This window comes from Narcine bancroftii, chromosome 2 (genome assembly GCF_036971445.1).
Source record: "Narcine bancroftii isolate sNarBan1 chromosome 2, sNarBan1.hap1, whole genome shotgun sequence".
Taxonomy (NCBI): Eukaryota; Metazoa; Chordata; class Chondrichthyes; order Torpediniformes; family Narcinidae; genus Narcine; species Narcine bancroftii.
In genome coordinates, this window is record NC_091470.1 from 241,159,059 (window position 1) to 241,167,114 (window position 8,056).

Consider the following 8,056-nt stretch of genomic DNA (forward strand, 5'->3'; position numbering starts at 1 on the left):
GATGGATTGGTATATGGTATACAGGTTCAACAGCGGGACAATTCATAGTTTCAACATACATTAGGGACATGCATAAATAAGCAATGACATGCCATTCCTATTTAGACATCTAGTTGAGATTCTCTTTCTCCTTTATCAAGTTACTCATTACAAGGGTGCCCAAAACAAAACCCCAAAAACCCTTAAGTACGATAGTTGTCCATTTCTGCCACTCGGGGGCCTGGCCAGGGCTCTTGCTTGTCCTCTGATACATCGTGCTGTCCTTTTTCAGGGCCAATCTTTTTAGAGTCAGTGTGATGCAACCACCAAGGTTTCCCCTCAACCTTTACTGCCATGGGTGTCTCCTGGCCAAATTCTGTGACCCAGTCCTCCTCTTTCCTGAATGTCACATCTCAAGAATTTAATCGATGTTATTACTTGTCCCTTTCATATGAAAAGTGCAAGAGGAGCTCAAAACTCAGCTGGAGCAGGTTGAAACTTTAAAAATGAAGCTGGAAGACACAAAAATGAATTAAAAATTGAATGAAGATACTCCAAATTAAACAGCTTTGCAGAATAATGATCAACAATGGCAGAAAAGATGAAGTTTCAACGTTGACTTCCAAACTTGAACTTGAAAAACTAAACAATTTTTCTGCGAAGATTGGTCCTGTGCTAGTGTGTGATTACAGGTGATTTCACGCCAAAGCTATATCAGCACCTGCAAGGGATCACTGTTAAATAGCCTGGCCATCTTCTTATGCAGTTACTAAAATGCTTAAAAATGAGTGCTGATTTTTGTTTTGAGTGGGAGCAGAAATGATGTAAACTATTGTCCATTATTTGTTTCAGCAGATGCTAAATTCATTTAAAAAAATTATAATATTTAAGCACAGAGGAAATAAATGAATGGAAATGTAATTGGTGCATTTAGGCTATCAATGTATCCAAAGACCTGCAACCATGTGACGTAGAAGCTTGTTTGCTGGTCTCCGCAGACTTGTCTCCTTTATAAGTGAGTTAAGTTTACAAGTTAATTTGCAAGTTGGAGATAATTTTGGATCTGGGAGTAGAGTGTGCATAATTAATGGCATTTCCTCATTGCCAAAACATCTGCCATGTTCATTTATATTTTTCTGAGGATAAAATGTTTTCAATTCCATTGTTTTTGAAGGTTCTCTGCAAGAACACATAGTATCACTGATGTAATAACAAAAACACTGGCCAGCTAACCTATTATTAGCAAGTAGCAACAATTTTGAATTTGCCTTGTATCACTGGCCACTTTCTTCATTCATGGAGAACTCTATACCTTTATCCAAGTTTGTACATTCATAAAATGGATATAAATAACAATATAAATTTACCTCAGCTTTTTCCACAACATGAGGTAGATCAATATTTGAGATATATTGGTCGACCTTCAGTTCGAATAAGACACGTTGTTGTGCAGTTCATCTGTGGACATGAAGGTGACTTTGCAGTCCCAGTCTGGAAGCACACAATGGGGGCAGTGGAAATCGGTTGTTGTAATAACCGTGGCTGCTGCTTTGTGATGCTGTTCACGGTTTTCCATCAGTTTCTGGCAGGGCCTGTATTCAAAACTGGCATAGGTTTCGTCGCACAGGGCTCGCCAGCAGGATCTGTCAGCAGTTGCATCTTCTAGTTCAATTCCACAGTAGTATAGGGTTTCCTTCAGTGTCTTTCTAGCACTTGCATGGACAACCTTGAGGTCTCCTTTCAGTCTTCAGTTCACTATAGAGCAGCTGGCAAGGCATACGGTGGTCGTTCATTCTGATGATATGATGAGCCCACCACATCTGGGCTCTGATGATCAGGGACTCAATGCTGGTGGACTTTGTGTGACCCAAGACCTCCAGGAAGGAAGGAAAGAATGGAGGGCATGCATGTGGAAATTCTCCAGTTGTTTGATGTTACGTCAGTACAGAGTCAAGGTCTCACATCCATATAGGACAACAGCTCTGTGGACTTTCAGCTTTGTGGAGATGCGGTCATTGCATTGATTGAGCACTCTGGTACGTAGCTTCCCTAGAGCCTGGCTGACCTGGAATCAATTTCTTTTTCCAAAGACCCATCACTCAAGGTGATGCTCCCCAAATATTTGAAGATGTTTTCATTTGTTTGCTGGGTGTCATTCACAGTGTTGGTGTTTGGCTCAGACTGAAGGAGTACTTCAGTCTTGATCAGGTTGATGGTCAGGCCAAACAGCATAGCAGCGTCGGAGAATTTGTTCAGCATTGACTGTAGATCACGATCCTTGTGCACCAAGGATCAGCAAAAAGGGTTTCTTGAATGACTGTGTAGAGGCACTTTGTCCCTGCATACAAGCAGGTCCTCTGCAGTGGTGATATATCAGCTGCATTTGCCATTTCAGGGTTCTGGACTAGCCCAACTTATTCAATCCGTTCTTCACTTGCATGTTGTCACATACTGTCCAAGGTCTGGAGGAGGGAGTGTACATCAGGTAGCGACTGGATGGCTCTCTCTTTGACCTTCGCTGCTGGAATATTTGAGGTAGATCAATAATAACAATACTTATAGCTACATACTGAAAACAATTCTATAAAATCAATCTATATACACTCAAATGGTTCTTGTCCTACCCAGAGGGCACTTAATTGCTTTCCCAGGATTATTTTGCTGACAGATGATACATTCCTGTACCTTTCTTTGTGCTTCTTTTCTCAGATTAGTGTGTCACTTCTCCCTTTCCCTCCTTTCTCAAATGTGTTATTGCATGTATATAATTGTAAATGTAAATGCATCAGGTACATAAACTTGTCTAACAGGGGTGGGCCATAATTGAGTTACTGGATCTTTGGCACACCTCCACTGTCTCCAGAGCTTAATCAAATTCACTGGGACGTCCCCCTGAAGTCTTACTACATCCCCCATATCAGGCAAGACCGTTCTACTCACTAGCAGTTCATCGCTTTCAGTACAAGCATACCCAAGGGATACAGGGTCTTGGGCTTTGGTATGGGCATTGCATTCTATAATCATGAGGTAGGTAGGCTGGGAGAGGGATGTCAAAAGTGGCATTTCTAATAGATGTCCCCAAGGATGTCAAAAACCCTCGAAGTTGCCATAAAGTTCCAAAATCATGCGCTACACCGAAGGCATACTGAGCGTCGGTATAAATATTAAGTAACCTTCCTTTCCCTTTTCTGCAGGCTTTAATAAGGGTAAATAATTCAGATTGCTGCTCAGACAGTGGATGGTAGAAGGCAGCAGCCTCTATCACTTCATCTCTTGGCTTTTATATTGAATTAATAGTCGGCATGTGATCTTACTTAGTCTGCCAATTTAATTCTACAAAGCCCGAGTGAAGCAGATCTCACCTTTGTTTCAGACACATTGTAGCATGTTCGTAAAAGCGGAGATTCATTCCATTATGAGTGAAGCACACTAGAAGGATAGTTTCAAACTACTGCTCATGATACATGCAGCTCGAGTTTTTTTTTTAACCTCTTCTTCCTCACACACTGCACGCTGGAAGGTGGGAGGCAAGCTTCTTCAAGCCTCTTGCTCCAAAATAAGCAACAATTCTCCATCAAAGCTGAGTCTGAAACCTTTTTCAGTTACTCCTATTCCTTCTTCATCGTGACAAGTGAGAGACAGGGCATGGGGTATTTGCTCGGGGTCTTGGGGGGCTGATGGCTGTGGCGGGGGGCTGTGACAGCTAGGGTACATATGGGGTGGTCTTGCCCGCAATGAATCTTCTGATTCCTCGTCACTCTGCAAGAATAGGGTCGCCATGTCTGACATCGGGTCCCCGTGTCTTCTTTTGTCATCTTCTGTTTGTTAACCATTTGGTGCACAGCTCTGCTCTCATCCTCTCTCCTGATTGAGATGCCACTCACACTCACCTGTAAAACTTCCCAGTCTTTGAGTGCACCCTCCTTTGCACATAACACTATCCCTCTATGACTTGCAATTTCCCTCCAGCTTTGTTCTTTAGATTTTTACCATTCTTTCTGTCCCTGTTCCTTCCATTCCTGTATATGCCTCTTTCTATTTTTTTCCTATGTTTTCTCCCATAATGGTTGTTCTTTTTCTATATCCTTTACAGACCACGGTCCTCTGAATGGCCATGTCTTATTACCCTGTCGATTTGTTAATGGTGCCAACACCTCTAAAAGTTCTTTTACCATTTTTCAGAAACAAATAGCATATTTTTTATACCAGGGCGCCCCCATCAGTCTTATCCATATTTTATCTCCTGTCTGCCTGCCTTACAAATTAACTTTTCATCCGGGCCTCTCTGGCCAACCTGTATCCATTTATCCAGATAATCACTGCAGTCGCGAAACCTTAAACCTTCTATCATATATTTCACTGACCTGTACGCTTTGTCTATCCTGGTTCTTTTCTGGATCTTGGCAGGGAACCAGATCAACCTCAGATGAGGGACCACAGTGTTCCCTGAAACCGGGGTGGGAGGCAGATACAATGGATCTGAAGACACCTCTTTACCCTCCCTCCGGCATTCTGAAAACTGATGGCCTCTTACTCAGTCTGGTGACTGTTGTCCTGGCGAGACCCTGCTTGCTGCACCAATGTTAAAGTCAGCCCACGTTGTAATAAAACAAACAGCAGAGCACAGCAGAACTAATTAAGCATACAGCAGTTTACTTTATTCAACCTTGATAATGCTAACAGGAGAAGGGGTACAAAGAAAGAGTTCAGTAAGTCGTTCTCTACACTGAGCCCCAACTTAAAGGACTTTTCTACACCATTGGACAGAGGTCTGTGTGAGACCCTACAAGTTTCACAGAGCTAGTGTTTTATTGTTTTTTCACGTTCACATGTGGTGTCTATAGACAGTTGGGATATGTCAGGGTGTTCTTTTCTTAAGGTGTATTTACATTCTTATGGTATTAATTACTATTTCACTACAGCACAGAGAAGGTCATGTCAGAATGCAATTATATTCCCTCCATCTTACAGACAACTACTGTATTTTCTCACCTAATTCATTGACCCTTTGTTAAGCATATTCGTTAAATTTATTCTTTCACAGAGATTGCCGGAAGTGTCTTGGGTAAGGTGAACACTACACTTGAGCTGAGCCATAATACTGCAATAGATCAATGGTTGAAGCGAGCTGCACCCCCATTGGTACAGGAAACCGGGAGTGAGTTAGTAAATGTATATTACTTAATACTGAGCCGCACCATGAGGTACAGGGATCAGGAGTGTCTGCTGAAGCCCCTGTCTTGTCGTAGCTATCCCTCGAGGTCGAGGATGATGCAGTTCATTTCATTGATCTAATTATGGGCTCTCAAGTGGCTTATGAGCCCAATCTTCACTCTGAAAATCTTCTGCATTCAGGACTGGTAGTTCTGGATGGCAGAGCGGGCTTTGGTTGTTGCTGCTTCTCTTTCCATTTACTTCTCTTTCCTTTTAGTTCTGCACATCTGTTGGCTTCAAAAGTAGCTGTTCCTTCTTAGATGATAGTTTGTAAGAGTTTCCTGTCCTAGGCATTGGTTTCCCAATTACTGATGTCAATGTACAATTTCTTCATGTTGGATTTTAAGACGTCTTTGACTCTCTTCTGTTGTCCACCTCTTTTACGCTTCCCTTCTTTAAGGTGGAGTAAAATATATGTTTTGTCAGACGTTCGTCTTCCATCCGAACAACATGACCACTCCATCTTAGTTGGACTGCCTTTGGTTGTGCATACACGAAACTTGGACTTGCTATCAATTTCAAGAAGATTCAAATCATCTACCAACTGAGACAAATCGGATACAACTATCAATTCAACTTGGCCAAACAACCCTGGAAAATGTGGACCATTTTCTGTATCTTGAAAGTCACCTCTCTTCCAATGTCAACCTTAATAATGCGATCCAACATCATCTTAAATGTGCTGAAACAGCTTTTGGTCATCTCTGAATAAGAGTCTTTATGATTGTGACATTTAAACAGACACCAAAATGTTAGTGTACAAAGCAGTGGTGATCCCAATGCTTCTGTATGTTTTGGAAACCTGGACAACATACCAACAACATCTGAAGGCACTTGAAAAGTTCCATCAATGCTGTCTTCAAAACATCTTAAATATCAGCTGGAAAGACAGAAGAACTAATGTCAGTGTGCTAAATGAAACAAAAACAATAAGCATTGAAGCCTACATCGTTGAGTGTGTTAGTAACCGTATATTATTTAACACTGAGCCACACCCTGAGGTACAGGGATCAGGAGTGTCTGCTGAAGACTTTGTCTGTGAGTGAGTAGATAGGTGGTCGTGGTATTGGAGTCCAACCTGGGTCTGATGTGAATGTTTATTTAGTTGCTTCATAGTAGAGTAATTGAGTATCATTTGACATTCTCCCCTATTTGTCTCCTGTGTGTTCATTAAAGTTACCTTGATTGTAACACTTGTGTCCAGACCCCACCGAACCTGATACTCTCCCAGAACACAACAGTCCCCAAAGTCTCTTACCAATTTTTACAGATGCATCATAAAAAGTATCCTATTCAGATGCATCACAGCTCACTACAGGAACTGCTCTACCCAAGACCACAAGAAAGTGCAGGGTTGTGAACAAAGCTCTGGCCATCATGCACATCAAGCTCCCTTCCACTGTCTCCACTGACATAGTGCACCACCAGATTCAAGGACAGTTTCTTCCCTGCTGTTTACAAACTATTGAATGATGCTGTCCTTGCACTGTTTTTAACTGGACATTTTATCTGCCATAATATAGTCTGCACTTCTGTTTCATTTTCCATCCCCGTTTGTTCTGGCAGCGGGTTGACTTGCCTGGATAGCATGCGAAACACATGCAATAAACAATTGAATCTACTTGCAGTTTTCTGTGTACCCTTTGAATACATGGAGCAGAATTAGATTTCAAACTACTGACAATGCCTCACAACAAACAAGGTGGAACAAAATTGCAACAAAATCTTTGAAGTCATGTTTTCACTTTTATACTTAAGTCTTTTTTTTCTACAGTATGATCAATTTTGGACGCTGTTTCTGAAAGTCAACATTGAGGAATACTACCTAATTCATGTCTTGAATATAAAACTGCATATGATCCAGTTATTAAGATATAATAGGTGAAGTGGTATCTTAGTGGGTCCCTCAAACCTATACCCCCACACCCTGCTCAATATGGTCATGTCTGATCTGCCCCAAGCTACATTTCTTCTGTGAGAGTTTCCGAGCCTTTCGTTGCCTGGACTTTAAATTCTCCCATCGATCTCTGATCGCTCAACCAATTGTCCTTGCCATTCGCTTTCCTTTCAGGAATCTGATATGACTGTGCAATCATTTGGGTTGGAACTCACTAGGAGAGAGTTACTGTCTCCAAGCTTTCTTTGAAGACCTGTATAACTAGGGTTGAGGCCTCCTTGCAGCAAGCACACCCAGTCAACCAAAACATGTTACGGAGCACTTTCCAAACCGTATGTTCTGGCTACAGTTAACATCCAAGCACGTACCACTGGTTCAATTCATCTTGAAGCCTTGACAGCACAGAGTCAACAGATATGTAGTCTCCCTGTCACGAGAGATAAAACGAATGCAACCAGCATTATTGTGCACTTGGCAGGAAGGCACAACAGCAACTGCACTTCCTGAAAAACTGAGGCAAGCAAGGCTACTGGCCACCATCCTTTCAACTCTCTGCAGGAACTCTACCGAGAGAGTCCGAGCTGGCTGCATCACCGTGTGGTAGGGAAATGGATGGGAGGTCAATGCACAGGACCAGGAGAGCAGCAGAGGATCACTCCCCACCCCCTCCTCCATTGGAATGAACTGCTCATCCAATTCCTCCAAAACTCGTGTATGTTTTACCTGCAGAGACCTGTTTAAGTCCCGTTGCATTTATACCATTGTACGACGATCGTGAGCTTGCAACTGTGGAGAAAGCGAAAGCATTTCCTTTATCATGCTATCTAACGGTGATATTTAAAATTGCAAAGCGCACCAAAATAAGGCAACCACGTTTCGCGCCGGGGCAAGTGCAGGCAACCCCTCTGCGGCGTTCGAGCCGAGGAGTTTCCCTGGGAGCCGCGCGCGATCCGAACCGGACAGTTC

The 8,056-nt window shown here is 42.5% G+C and overlaps 1 long non-coding RNA gene across 1 annotated transcript; it reads right to left on the reverse strand.

Annotated features, from left to right (window-relative positions):
* Positions 1-94: 94 nt before the first annotated feature.
* On the reverse strand, positions 95-7,990 carry LOC138752646 (uncharacterized). The gene is made up of 2 exons (XR_011350803.1): positions 7,814-7,990; positions 95-491 (listed from the first exon to the last, which is right to left on the reverse strand). It is a non-coding gene; the product is annotated as an uncharacterized lncRNA (long non-coding RNA).
* Between the last annotated feature and the right edge of the window lie 66 nt (positions 7,991-8,056).